This window comes from Microtus oregoni, unplaced genomic scaffold (assembly GCF_018167655.1).
Source record: "Microtus oregoni isolate MIOR12 unplaced genomic scaffold, Mior012 000043F_ref0000047, whole genome shotgun sequence".
In the NCBI taxonomy this organism is placed as follows: Eukaryota; Metazoa; Chordata; class Mammalia; order Rodentia; family Cricetidae; genus Microtus; species Microtus oregoni.
In genome coordinates, this window is record NW_024543210.1 from 7,522,553 (window position 1) to 7,537,514 (window position 14,962).

General features: G+C 46.6%; 1 pseudogene; it reads right to left on the bottom strand.

Moving 5' to 3' along the window:
* Nucleotides 1-5,286: 5,286 nt before the first annotated feature.
* On the bottom strand, nt 5,287-5,952 carry LOC121434408 (annotated as a pseudogene).
* Nucleotides 5,953-14,962: the final 9,010 nt, after the last annotated feature.

Below are 14,962 nucleotides of genomic sequence, written 5' to 3' on the forward strand. Positions count from 1 at the left end.
TGAAGAGGAATAGACTCAAAATGCAAAGGAACTTTCCAGAAAGCACTTCATTCTTTAAAAGCTGCTGGGGACCAGCATTCTAGTGAGCAGAAGTGGGGTTGTGCTATCTGCTGACTTCCACACTCTGTCTTTACATTCCCGGGGGCAGCCTCTGTGAGGAAGGTCGGCTAACACCATGGCTGTGAACAGCTGGATGTGACTTGGACCATTTCCTTCTCAGTCTGCAAATTCAAAAGCAAAACTGTGTCTGTAGATGTAGGAGTGGGACTGGCTTTAACCAGGACAGGGTTAAAGCCAAAGGCTGATGACAATTGGAAGCCAGGGACAGTGGTAGTGCCCTCTCAACTGTTTTACCACCCTGAAACAAGCCCAGGGCCTGGTTCCATTGCAGCAGGTGGAAAGAGGCTAGCCTGTCTCTTGGCGTGCTCCCAACCACTGCTCTGGGGCAGAGAGAAGTTCACAGAGGGCGCCTATCCACTCCTGCTGACTCTGTGTGCTCTCCAATACTCCTGCTGCCCCGCAAAAGCTCCTGCTCTTTCTCACCTCTCACTTCTTGGCTCACTCTTCTTCCACTTACCCCAGAAAAAATGAAACCTCCCCTGCGGGCTACTCTGCCTCTGCCCCGACGCTGCCCATATCATAGCCCTGGCTTCCTACCCTCCCAGGGCCTGTCTGTGTACCTTCCGTGCCCAGTGTGGTCTCCAGCTGGAGGCTGCTGCTATGGGGATCCACTGATGGGCTAATACACACACGAATGTGTTGATGGACAGAATAGATTGCTCAAGTCCCATGCGTAGCTCATGGCCGGTCCAGTTCAAGCCAATCTCCCTCATCAGGAATAATCCACACCCAAATGAATTTTCCGTGCATGCGGTTACACTGTGCTCATTTCCTTGAGCCTGCACCTCCTCCAGCTGCGGTGTCAATAGTTCAGCCACTGTGCAAAAATCATAAGTCAAACCGCTACTCCATGCCTTGTCTGTACTAAAGGCAGGCAGGCACCTTCCCCTCAACCGCCTGGGTGCTCTGGCAAACAGGGGGTGCCACTGTACTCTGAAATGAAGGAGGGGACCTGGAATCATCAGACCTACAACTGGGCTCCCAAAACCAATAGAGGTGACCATGGATCTACCAGGCCACTGATGCCAGAGAGGAAGTTGGAGCCTTGCAATCCCCACCCGGCACATGGCGGTTACTCCCAAGCTTCAGGCAGGCATTGTCAACCAAGCAGTGGTGGCCAAAATGACCTAGCTTTCAGAGCAATTTTATGTGACAGAGAAAGGAACACACACACACACTCACACACACTCTCACACATATACACACTCTCACACACATACACACACACTCACACACACTCCCTTACCCTTCACTCAACAAAGATCTGTTAGTGGTAACTCATTCTTGGAGCAAGGAGAGGGAGGGCTGGGGGGTCTTGTGCATATACTCGCCAAGCTGTGTGTTCCCCTCTGTCTCTGTCAAGATAAATGCCAACTGTATGGAGGCATGCATGTGTCCATCTCTGTGTGTTTCTATGGCGAGAACAGAAACAGCTTCTTGTCTTAACTTTGAGATGCAGAGGTTCAGGCTGGAAGTGACATTTTCTCTCTATCTTGTTCCTTCAATTTCAGCACAGTTTGCTTCTCCCAAAAGAATCTCTGCTCTGTTACCAGCCCACGGAGTTTCTCCCAGAACTCAGCTTCCTGTGAAATAAGGGGTTAGTCTGCACTCCTAAGTCCCTCCGAAGACTAATGTACCAGTTTACTATCAATGAAATTAAAAAAAAAAAACCCTCTCCTGCCTACATGACTACACTCTGTCACTTTTCCCACAGGCGTGGTGCACACAAATCAAATCAAAACAGAAATCATCACGCCGTTATGGATCTCAGACACAGTTTCTTTTAATAAAATATGCAAATACTTTGCAGTAAATTGATTTCCCAGTTTCATTCTCTTATCTCCATATTTATTATTCATGACTCCTCCGCCCCTCCTTGAAGCACAGAGATGGGGGTGGGGCAGGTCTAGAAGGCAGAGTTTCCTTGCTTTCCTACAGTTAGTACTGGCGCAATGTTATACTTCTGGGAATAAAAGATACCTGTGAAGATTATTTCTTGTCTCGGATGAGAGGAAGGACAGAAGGCAAGAATGTTTTCATTGACTCTATTCCATGCATTGACTATCCTGGACAACACCGCATGTCCTAGCTAAGGAAAATGATGATAGTTTAGAGTTTCTACATTTTTCCTTGCGTATATAGGATATAAAATAGGTATCCAAATAAAAAATGTACAGGTAATAAATCATCAATAAGGTTATTTTAAGCAAGTCTTTGATATACATATAGTGTTACATCTTTAAAGATTCTAGTAGAGCCGGGTGGTGGTGGCGCACGCCTTCAATCCCAGCACGGGGGAGGCAGAGGGGTGGTGGTGGTGCATGCCTTCAATCCCAGCACGGGGGAGGCAGAGGCAGGTGGATCTCTGTGAGTTCAAGGTCAGTGTGGTCTACAAGAGCTAGTTCCAGGCCAGGTTCTAAAACTACAGCAGAAATCCTGTCTCAAAAAACAAAAACAAAACAACAACAACAAAAAAATTCAAGCAAATTTGCATATTGTTTCTTTTTATCTAAAGACTTAATCTTGGAGCCAGTGATGACTTGGATTCAATCCCTGGGACGCTCAGGGTGGAAGGAAAGATCTTACTGTGGATACATCTCCCCTGCTGTTGTTTCTCTGCCATCCTTGACTGACATGGGAACCCAGCATCCTCAGCTTTCTGATGTAGGAGACCAGCAGCTCTCTAGGAACCCTCCAGGTCTCCAGTACCCCTGGTTCTCGGCCTCTCTGATATGAAGACAGCCATTGTTGGACTACCATCATTGCTGGACTGCCAAATAATGGAAGCCAATCTAATAACCACCTCTCTCTCTCTCTCTCTCTCTCTCTCTCTCTCTCTCTCTCTCTCACACACACACACACACACACACACGAGAGAATATATAGAGATACATAACTATATATTCACTCTATTAGTTCTGTTCCTCTAGACAGCCTTTACTAATACACAGAACAGATCTTAACTTAAGCACCTTGGTGCAAGAGGCTCCTCCACAAAGCCCATGAGAAGGAGTGGGGAGCGGAAATCAGACAAGCAAAGAAGAAACTCAGAAACAGAAATACATGTGCCGTGTGTTGGGGAGCCAGGCTGAATCATGTTGGGCCCTCTGATAAACCTCCTGCTTTGTGTCCAGTCCGTGGAATTCTCTGTGGTGTGGGAAGGATGGAGCTGGAAGGCTGACCCTCCCTTGGCTGGGAGAGTTCCAAGAGTATGGGGACAACCTTAAGACAGAGAAGAAGAGAGTCACAGGGGTTGAGATAAAATAAAAACTTCAAGGACTAGAAACAGTGACTCAGTCCCAAATGGCCCAGCCAACTGAGAAAGACAGGGTCAGCCCATGTACAGCATCTAATGCCCACAGACGGGCAATGCCTTCCTGGATCAAATGCAAAGAATCCAGGGCTTTAGCCAGAGGGCTAGAGGCAGAGGACCTGTGCCAGGGAAGGTGTAGCTGTTCTGGGCACCTGTCTTGGGTGTCCTGAGTGGAGCAGGCCAGCAAACTGCCACCAGGAAAAGAATGCATGGGTCCTGAGAATAGACATTGAGTCCCATCGTCTGCAGGGACCAATGGAATCCAGGGCCTGACTCCAGAAACTAGTCTCTTTCCTGCAACGTTCACCGTGGAAGCTGCAAGCAGCCGGGAACCCGAGAGGCTGAGCTTCTTGGTTGGTGGGAAGGGAACAGGAAGCTGCTGCAGAAGCTTTGTTGTGGTCATAATTGGTTCTGAGTAAAATCACTCAGGTTCACAGTATAGGTGGCTAGTCATGCCTTGTCCCACAGACCTTCCGAAGTTTGTGTTCCTGAACGTCCCACTCATGAAGCCAAGGTCAGTCTTCTCGCAGGAAACACATGACTCCCTGCTGCTGGACTGTGTATGAGTATACTCATGTATCGTGGACAGGATGAAGGGCTTCCTTCTGAGCCTGAGTCCAGCCAGGTTGGAACAATCCTCACAGGCTGGAATTAGGGACCGGTCTTCAACCCTCAGTTGTGGGGATGAAATGCTTAGCCAGGCGGACGATCCTTCCTTTCCCAGTGAAGACCCGTGGGCCCTCAGGAGACAGGAGTCTGCAGCCTCCTTCTGGGGTTCGACTGCAACACGTCTGTTTCCATATTTCACCCGCAGGCTGTTGTTTCATTATTCAAGAGAGGAATTTCTCAAAGAACTTTCAGGCCTATCAGAGAGCAGCTGCCGAGGAATCTAAAACGACAGGGCCCAAGACGGCACTTTGAGGAGAGCACGCCATTAAAATTCGGTTCCAAGGTACACAATGGAAACCCAGGATAATCCAGATTAATCCCAGCTGCAGCTTCCCTCCTGTGTGAGAGGAGATGGAAGGGAGGCAATGCCCGGATGGTGAGGCAGTTTCATGCTCACGGGGATCCTGGCTTTCTTACTGCTAATCTCTTTGTCTTCATTGTTACCTCATGATCTAAGATGGCTGTCAAGTTTCGCCACCTCATTGGCAATCCAGGCTGTAGGAGGGAAGGAAGGCTGAAGGCCAAACAGGTCTCCTTCCCCTACTTGCCTTTTAAAAAGACTCCACAGGTTTAACCTACTTCTACTTCTGCATGCACCTCCTTGACCAGACTGTCACATGACTCCCTCTAGCTGCGAAGGAGCCTGGGAAGTGTAGTCTTCTTTTGATATAATTATATTTTAATTTAAAAAATAAGGTATTATTTAAAATAACAGTAAAGTAAGGATTTTACATTCATCTGTAGTCGAGCATGGGCACAACACCCAGCTTACTGAACCTTATCAATGACTATTTCACATCAGAGCTGGGGTCGGGGTGTAGCCCAGTCCTGGCAGGAAGCCTTGAGTTCAATCCAAAGCTACATAAAAAACTTTTAAAGTATTTATGATGATAAAAACCATAGTACTTTTCCTTTGATTGCTAAGCCTTAGTTCATGATCGGTCTGTTCTGCCGAGTGTACCAGCTTTGATCATTTAAAACTATCATTTTTTGTTTGCTCCTCATTAGAAAGGAAGTGTACAAATATATTATTATATAAAGTAGCCTATCATCCATCATCAGGTGACTGTCATAGGAGACCTCCATTTCTTAAAAAGCATTCTGCCGAGCTTGAATTTTCTTTCTTTTTTTTTTTTAAATGTTAACAAACTTAATTCACTTTTATTTTCCTTGTATAAAAACCCTTATGTGGTGGCCACAGCTGGAGCCTGGGTCCTCTAAACAGAGACTCTGGTGTGGGTTAGTGAATTCCTGATAAGGAGACTTGGTGAACACAGTCTCTTTCCAGAGGTCGGGGGTCAGGTAGCTGTAGGTCTTAGAGATGGCATCAAAGGTGGCCTTGGCAAAATTGCCCAGGGTGGCAGTGCAGCCCCTGGCTGATGTGTAGCAGTCATCAATGCCAGCCATCATCAGTAGCTTCTTAGGCACACGAGAGGAGACTATGCCAGTGCCTCTGGGGGCAGGGATGAGACGCACCAGCACAGAACCACAGCGACCTGTCACTTTGCAAGGAACAGTGTGGGGCTTGCCAATCTTGTTCCCCCAGTAGCCTCTCCGCACAGGGACAATGGAAAGCTTGGCCAAGATGATGGCCCCTCGGATGGCAGTGGCTACCTCCTTGGAGCACTTGACACCGAGACCTACGTGACCATTGTAGTCCCCAATAGTGACGAAAGCCTTGAACCTGGTCCGCTGGCCTACCCTAGTCTGCTTCTGCACTGGCATGATCTTTAGAACCTCATCCTTTAGGGAAGCTCCCAGGAAAAGTCAATAATCTCAGATTCCTTAATGGGCAGGGAGAACAGGTAGATCTCCTCTAGGGACTTGATCTTCATGTCCTTAACCAGGTGGCCCAGCTTGGTGACGGGAATCCACTCCTTGTCTTCAGCTTTACCTCTGCCAGCCCTCAGATGCTGCCAAATCCTCCACAGAAGCCGCCACGGCCTCCTAATCCTGGGCCCCTGGGTCCTCCGGGCCCTCCCGCTGCAGAAGAAGAAGCCTGAGCTTGAATTTTCAAATGAATTGCTAAGCCGAGTGATGAGGTTCACAGACTGACCATTGTCAGGAGCCAAATGATACTGCTACATTTTTGTTATTCTTTTTTATTGTTTTATTGAGATACATATTTTTCTCCCCTCCCCTCCCTTCCTGCCCTCTCCCCTTCTATCCTTTCCTGTGATCTTCACGTTCCCAGTTTACTCAGGAGATCTTGTCTTTTTCTACTTCCCATGTAGATTAGATCCATGTATGACTCTCTTAGGGTCCTCATGGTTGTCTAGGTTCTCTAGATTGTGATTTGTAGGCTGGTTTTTCTTTGCTTTATGTCTAAAAGCCACTTATAAGTGAGTGCATATTATATTTTTCTTTCTGGGTCTGGGTTACCTCACTCAGTATAATGTTTTCTAGATTCATTCATTTGCTTGCAAATTTCAAGATGTCATTATTTTTTCTGCTGTGGTATTCCATTGTGTAAATGTACCACATCTTCTTTATCCATTCTCCAGTTGAGGGGCATCTAGGTTGTTTCCAGGTTCTGGATATGATAAATATTGCTGCGATGAACATGATTGAACACATGTCCTTGTGGTATGGTTGAGCATCCTTTAGGTATATACCCAAAAGTGGTATTACTGGGTCTTAAGGTAGATGGTTTCCTAATTTTCTGAGAAATTACCACACTGATATCCAAAGGGGCTGTAACGTTTGCACTCCCACCAGCAATGGAGAAGTATTCCCTTTACCCCACAACCTCTCCAGCATAAGCTGTCATCAGTGTTTTTGATCTTGGCCATTCTTACAGGTGTAAGATAGAACCTCAGAGGTGTTTTGGTTTGCATTTCTCTGATGACTAAGGATGTTGAACATTTCCTTAAGTGTCTTTCAGCCATTTGAGATTCTTCTGTTGGGAGTTCTCTGTTTAGGTCTGTAACCCACTTTTTTTATTGGATTATTTGTTCTTTTGATGACCAGTTTCCTGAGTTCTTTGTATATTTTGGAGATCAGTCCTCTCTCTGTCCAATGTGAGGTTGGGGAAGATTTTTTCCCATTCTATAGGCTGCCATTTTGTCTTGTTGACTGTGTTCTTTGCTTTACAGAAGTTTTCAGTTTCAGGAGGTCCCATTTATTAATTGTTTCTCTCAGTGTCTGTGCTACTGGGGAAATGGTCTCCAGTGCCAATGTGTTCAAGTGTACTTCCCACTTTCTCTTCTGTGAGGTTCAGTGTGATTGGTTTTATGTTGAGGTCTTTGATCCATTTGAACTTGAGTTTTGCACATGGTGATAGATAAGGATCTATTTTCATTCTTCTACATGTTGAAATCCAGTTATGCCAGCGCCACTTTTTGAATAGTCTTTCTTTTCTCCATTTTAAACTTTTTGCTTCTTTGTCAAAAATCAGGTATTTGTAGGTGTGTGGATTGATATCCAGGTCTTAGATTTGGTTCCATTTGTCCTCTTGTCTGTTTCTATGCCAATACCAGGCTGTTTTCAGTACTGTAGCTCTGTAGTAGAGTTTGAAGTCAGAGATTGGGATGCTTTCAGAAGTTTCTTTATTGTACAGGAATTTTTTTGTCTATCCTGTTTTTTGTTTGTTTGGTTTTTTTTTTTTTTTTGCTTTTCCATATAAAGCTGAGTATTGGTCTTTCAAGGTCTGTAAATAATCTTTCTGGGATTTTGATGGGCATTGCATTGAATTTGTAGATTGCTTTTGGTAAGATTGCCATTTTTACTATGTTAATTCTACCTACCCAAGAGCATAGGAGATCTTTCCACTTTCTGGTGTCTTCTTCGATGTCTTTCTTCAAAGATTTAAAGTTCTTGTCATACAAGTCTTCCACTTGTTTGATTAGAGTTACTCCAAGATATGTTATGTTATTTGTGACTATTGTGAAGGGTGATGCCTCTCTGATTTCTTTGAGGAAGTGTAGTCTTTTAGTCGAGACCACGATGGAAAGACAGATAAGGAAGAAGGGAAGAGTGGGTACTAGAGAGGCAGTTAGCAACCTAGGATATGAGCAATTTCCATGGGCTAAAAGACAGAGTTCCTGGAGGCCTAACTTACCAGCCTGACTCCAAGCAGCAGCCTACAAGGCTGGCGCAGGAGACTATAGCACTAGTCCCTGAGGACCTTGTGGGTCAGGAAAGGCTCCCAGGCCCAGAAAGTTCATGTTGCCATACAGCTATCTGCTCTTTTCTGGCCAGACCTCAAAGGCATCGGCAATGGCAGAGCTGCAGGAGGCTCTGGGCCTGCTTGTTAATACACCCGTGCAGGTGGGAGCAGCAGAGCCAGCTTCGTCTGTGGTCACAGGTGGCGTCTGAGTCCCGTGAGCTGCGTAGGAATCAGGGGGACGACAAAAATATTCCAAAGAGAGGGAAAATTACCCAGAAAATGTGTCCCAAGAAAAGTGGGCTTTAAAAAGTTTGTCTCACGCAAAGCATTATCTTGAAGTCCTCCAGCTAGGCTAAAAGCCTGTCCTGTTCCTCCCCGGGATTCCTAGTGAATTAATAATACCACTGATGAATATTCAAAAGTAGGCAGCTATTGTGCCTCCAAGCACATAATTAATTATTCATTACACATTTTTACTCACTGAATTAAAAAACACAGGGTGCTGTGGGAAATGAAGTGTGCTTCGCGGCAGGGGCATGAAATTCCACACTGCCCCTTTAAGGACTATTATTCTCTATTTGTGGTTACCAAGCAACATAAATGCTGGGCAATTAGATCATGGGTTGTCCCTGAAGACTGATGGGATAATAAGCTGTAGTTAAGTATTAAGTTGACCCAGTGAAGGTCCCATCTGAATAAACCTGGCTAGGGCCACAGCTGGTGTCTTTTAAATGAAACTTTTACATTAAGACCATACAAAAGGTGACTGTTTCGTGAGCATGCGCGAAGCGCTCTCTCTGTAGGCCCCACCAAGGTTCAAGGTGCCTTCGCTCGCTCAGCACCTCTGCCTCTTTGAAACTGTGCAGGCTGGAGTGGCCTGCTGTCCTGCAGGACCCACGAGGCTGGGGCATCACCATCCAGCCTGGCAGAAGTCACTGGAGGGCCGCCCGGAAGGAGACAGGCGCAGGTGAGAACGCATCTTCTAGCCGAGAGGGAGCTAAAGTCAGATCAACCCTGATGAAACCAGAACAGAACAAAATAGGCCAAATTTTCCTGTCAGGGACTGGAACATTGGGAAAACCTTCCCGTCTCCTGGTTTACAAGGTTCTCTGGCTTCTAGAATCTAGCACTAAAATCTCCCTGCCCTGGACTCGGAACAGAAAACTCGAGGAGCACAGAACCGGAACTACCGACAGGTCTCCTACACGCCTCCACCCCCAGGGATTGAGCTAAGTATGAGTTATACCTCTGAGCCACGTGACTATTGAGTATTAAGAACTGAGGGATGCTTTCATTCTTAGCTGCTGCTCGGTTGTAAAGCCAAACTCTGCCTTATGACTGAAGCTAGCTGTTTCCTTACTCACGCCGGTGTTGGTAAGTCTCTTGATGTACAGGGAAGCTGGCTGCAGTTGGACGAGCTGTACCCTGCAAAAGAGTAATTGGTCGTGGAGGTGGGTGGATCCACCTAGAGCATGGTCCACTCACCTGGTCACAGTCCTGTCCAATGAATAGGAACACGAAGAACCAGACAGAGATTATAATATTTGCACTAGTGTTAAGTCTCAAAGCCCCGTGAAGAGAGTGTCCCTTACTGAAAATGGGGAAACTGAGACTCAACTAACTTGAACAATCTGGCTACTACCCACCAGGCAGCTAGACAGGAGCCAGGGGTCCACCTACAGGTTGCACAGGTTGAGTCAGGCCCATACTTCACAGCTAAGGGTGAAAGGGACTTAGACTAGCCAGTGCCTGAGGACTAATGCAGGGCTCTGAGGCCCCAGTGGCCAGAGAAAAGCCCTAGTCCATGGTTGCTGCACAGCAGGGACAGGGGAGGGAAGTGTCTGCAGATAAGAATGCAGATGTGTTTGTTCTCTAACAACCAGTACCGCCACCCAGGCGCCCGTTCACCTGAGGACAGCCAGCCTCGAGAGTCCCCACCCTGGGAAGGACAGCCAGTCTCATGAGATCCCCTGAGCTTGAGGGAAGGAGGAGAGGGGCATAAGACCAACAGTCAGAGCAAGAGGAGAAAGCAGCAGGCAATTGACTGCTTCAGAACCGGCCTTACTTCCAGCTCTGCAAGGAAGTTAGACCACCATCGGCAGACAATGGAAACAAGCTAGTGGGGCCGGAGAGATGGCTCAGCAGCTAAGGGGCAGTTAAGGGTGCTCACTGCTCTCCCAGATGACCCCTTTCAGTTCCCAGGACCCACATCAGGAGGCCCACAACTGCCAGGAGCTCAATTCCTCGGGGTCCTTCAGCCTCTTCTGGTCTCCAGGGACACCCACACACATGTGGCCCACAGACACACAGGTATGCACAAAGGAAAAGACCAGGCTCACAAGAAGAGTCAGTTCGCAGGCCTGGTGGAGCCACTGACCCAGAGTCCTTGGCCACACAGTCCCTTCTCCCCAGCAGGCAAATCCAGGCTTGGAGCTAGAGGATCTCCAGCGGGCTTCAACGGTAACGCCGCCGTGATTCCGTGTCCGGCAAGAGCGAACGCCACCAAAGGAAAAGCAGAGCGTCTGCGCTGCCGCCTTCACAGATTTTGCTGTTGTTGGTTGGTTGTTTGTTTAACATAAAATACCCCTGTTGACAGGGGATGGTAGTTCTATTGTAGTCATAGATCGTTAATTATGTAGACGAAAGGGCAGTAGTCCAGATTATTTCTGTCTGCAGACACTCCGTCATGCAGAGCCCGAAACAGTTCTCAATGGATAATTTAAAAAATGTATGTCTAAAGCTGCGGCAGGAAGTAGAGCTGGACAGAGATGCAGCTGCAGAGTCCGTGGGTAAGGGTGGCTGTGCAGCAGAGCAGGCAGGACCTAGGAGAAGTCCTGCAAAGGCTGGTGGGTGTACTTCTCCATCGCACTGCCTCTCAGCCTACCTCCTCATCACAACTTACATCCTTCCTGTGTGCACTTCTGAGGAGCAAGAGTTTGGATTTTCATCTCTGGGGTTCCAGCAAAGTGCTAAGACTGCAAGCAAATATTCTCTAAAGTCTTGATAAAGGAAAGGATGGAAGGATGCATGGATTGATGGATACATGGGTGGATGCATGCATAGATTCATGGAGGCATGGGGTCATGGATGCATGCATGCATGGATTGGTAGGTAGATGGAAGGGTAAATGGATGCATAGCAGCATGAATGCATGCATGCAAGTATGGATTGGTGGGTAGATGCATGAATGAATATATACATGGATGCAATTAGGAATAGATTTGTAGGCAGCTATAGGGTAGGTGAACGGATATCTGAATGCATGTATGAATGGACTGGTGGTGGATGTATGAATGAACAGATAGATACATGGATGCATAGATTAGTGGGTAGGTGCATGAATGAACAGATGGACACATGGGGACATGGATGCATGCATGGATGGATGGATTCATGAATGGATAGATGATACATGAATGCATGCATGCATGGAGGCAGAGATGGATGGAGACATAGATGGATGGATGTGTGGAGCTCCCCGTGATACTTATAAGGCCCCACCTACTATTGCTCTTCGTGAGGAGTGGGGATTTACCGGTTAAGGGGTCACTGGAAGATTCTTGAAAAGTTTCTTCAGGTCTCCTGTGATAATTTTTAACTGAACATTTAGAAGTCATTGGAAGCAGAACTGCCCAGGATGGCAGAGTGAGCAGCTATGGTAATGGGGACAGCATGCTCAGAATCAAGCTTTACAAAGATCTGTAAGCCCCCCAGGGCTTCGCACCAAATGGAGACCTGGTTCATCACGATAAGCATGAATGAAGCTTAGATGAGAGCAGTCGATGTGTCCCCCAATCTCCCTAGTGCTGTTCTCACATCAAATCTCATCTCCCAAATTGAGGCAATCAAGAAGGATGATGAGTCCTCACGCTGTGAACCCCTCACACCAGCATCTTCTGTGCCAGGGGGTTGCCATGTTTGAGGAAGGAGTATAGATATCCCGTGCCTGGCCACCTTGTTGGTGATGGTCACAAATCTGTTGGCAAAGGAAGGCTGTGGAATCAGAGTGGGACTATGGTTCTGGCTGGGGCCAGGACAGACCAGCAGACTACCTAGGAATTGGACAGAGAGATGTGGGAGGAGTACTGACCACAGTGGGTCATGGTAAGCTCACTAGACTTCTTGGAGGAGAGAACTGAGCATGCCCAAGTGTCCTGACTTCCCATGCTGCCCCTGACCTATACATTGGTGCTGAAAGAATGTGAAAGAAAATGCCAGGCAGGCCTTGGGATTCCTCAAACTCTGAGTGTTTCTTTAGCCAGACACACCATGGGTGAGCAGACAGTGGATGCTACAGACTCCAGTGTGTCCTGGGAACCAGGCTTGGAAAAAGCAAACAAAATGAAACCCATGAGGGCAATTTAACTGAGGGCACACATCTGCAGCTATGCACATCTGCCAGATAGAGACCAGAAATTTAGTTTAGGAAAGTTATCTGCAAAAAAATCAAAGGATGACGGCAACCACTCTCAGAAGTAAGAGAAGCAGGACTGGGGTAGCCATGTGTGCTAGTCCCTTTGCCCTTGTGACAAACTTCTGAGAGAATTCTGAAAGGAGAAAAAGCTGATTTTGGCTATTGGTGTCAGAGACTTGGTTCATGTGCAACCGACTTCCTTGCTGTGGGCCTTAGGAGAGTCTGGGTATCACAGCCCAGATATGTAGGGGAGCAATGCCACTCAGCTCATGGTGGACAAGAAGTAGAGAGGGAACCAGTAGCAAGATACATCTGGCTAGGGTGCACCCTCAGTGACCTACTTCCTACAGTTAAGCCTGTCTCTACTCTCACAATAATGCCTTCACATTATGAATCCCTCACCCTGACACCATCCGTGGATCCATTGCCCACTGATTACCCCAGAGCCCTCAGGATCCAACTGCCTTCCAAAAGTCTATCAGATGCTAAGCAATGGCCCAACACAGGAGTCTGTAAAAACATCTCAGATTTAGCCACAACACTGTAATCTATTATCACTTTTCAACAAAAAAAAAAATGAGATCTGCAAAGAAGCAGAAAGGCTAAGTGGATGGAGCATCAGCATGGAAACTAGGGCTGGGAGAACCTACATATTGGAATATCACCTGTTGTAAGCACGTCTTTTTAAGTCACAAGGCCTTGTAAAACAGAGCAAGTTCCAGGACAGGTTCCAAAGCTACAGAGAAACCCTGTCTTGGAAAAAAAAAAAAACACAAATGACCAAGTCCCCAACACCAGATCTGAAATGGGCTAGAGATAGAATCAATAAACTTATGGATGGAACGGAAGAACATCCCAGGATGTGCATATCTGAAAACATCACCATGGACCCCAAGAGCATGTGTGCTGAGCAGAAAATTAATTCATAAAGCAAAGAAAAGTAAGTGATCCATTCTTGAGGAAATACTAGGATGAAGAAAAATGAAGAGAGGCTTAATGACGTGGGACGATGCTGAGCATGTCAACACTTGAGTGACAGACACAGAGAGGAGGGAACAATGACTGTGAAAAAACAATGGCCCAGATTCTCCCAACTCGATGGAAATGTGACATGTTCTGCAACATTGAAGAGCCACAACAGAAAACAGAGAGAGAGATCCGCCTTGGGCTCATCCTAGCCAGGATGGCAATAGAAAACACTGAAGAAAAGAGAAAAATGACTTATCCTCTTGATAATATGATTGGTGACCACCTTCTTATCAGGAACCATGGTGGCCTACATGCAGCAGACAGATATTGAAGGTGTTGAAGGAAGAAACTGCCCATTAAATCCATGTCCATTAAAATGATCATCTCAAGTCAGGCAGTGGTGGTACATGGTTTTAATCCCAGCACTCAGGAGGCAGAGGCAGGTGGATCTCTGTGAGTTCAATGCCAGCCTGATCTACAGAGCAAGCTCCAGGATAGCCAAGGCTACACAGAGAAATCCTGTCTTGGAGGAAAAAAAGAAAGGAAGGAAGGAAGGAAGGGAGGGAGGGAAGGAAGGAAGAAGGAAGAAAGAAGGAAGGAGGGAGGGAGGGAAGGAGGGAGAGACGGGGGGGGAGAGAGAGAGAGAGAGAGAGAGAGAGAGAGAGAGAGAGAAAGAAAAGATTATCCCAAGAATAAAAGTACATAGAGACATTTTCTACAACCGAGACCACTTAGATTAAGATAGTGTGGCTCATACACACAATGGAGGGCTATCAGCCTTGAAGCTAACGTGGATCTTGTCATGTGTCTCACATAGTTAAACCTGGAGAACGTTATGCTAAGTGGAATTGGCAGTCACAAAGAAATAACACATGATTTCATGTATATGGATCAATGAATAAAGTACGGAAACATGAGGCCCTGAGTTCAAATCCCCACAACCCACATAAAGGCAGGGGCAGTAGCGTGGACCTGTAATTCCCCTGCTCTGCTCCTGGAGGTGGAGATGGGAAAATCCCCAGAAGTTCATGTTCTAGCTAGCGCATAACCCACTGGGTCAGCACTATTTGTAATTACAGTTAATAATATAATAGTATTATATAATTAATTTATACATAACTAATTAACAATAATTCAATAATATAATCCCTCCCTTGTTTCAGAATGCCCAATTCTGTCCAAAGTTCTGAGCTTATAGCATCCATCCAGAAGACACACGTCTAAGAACTACCAGAGGAGTCTGAACTCTGAAGCCTGTCCTTGTGAGTTCATGTCTAGGATCAGCAGACAAATGATAAATAGATGACCTGGACCAGACCCCTGCATTCTCAGGATTCAACATTCTAGGTCTCACCTCCTTGGAAATTGA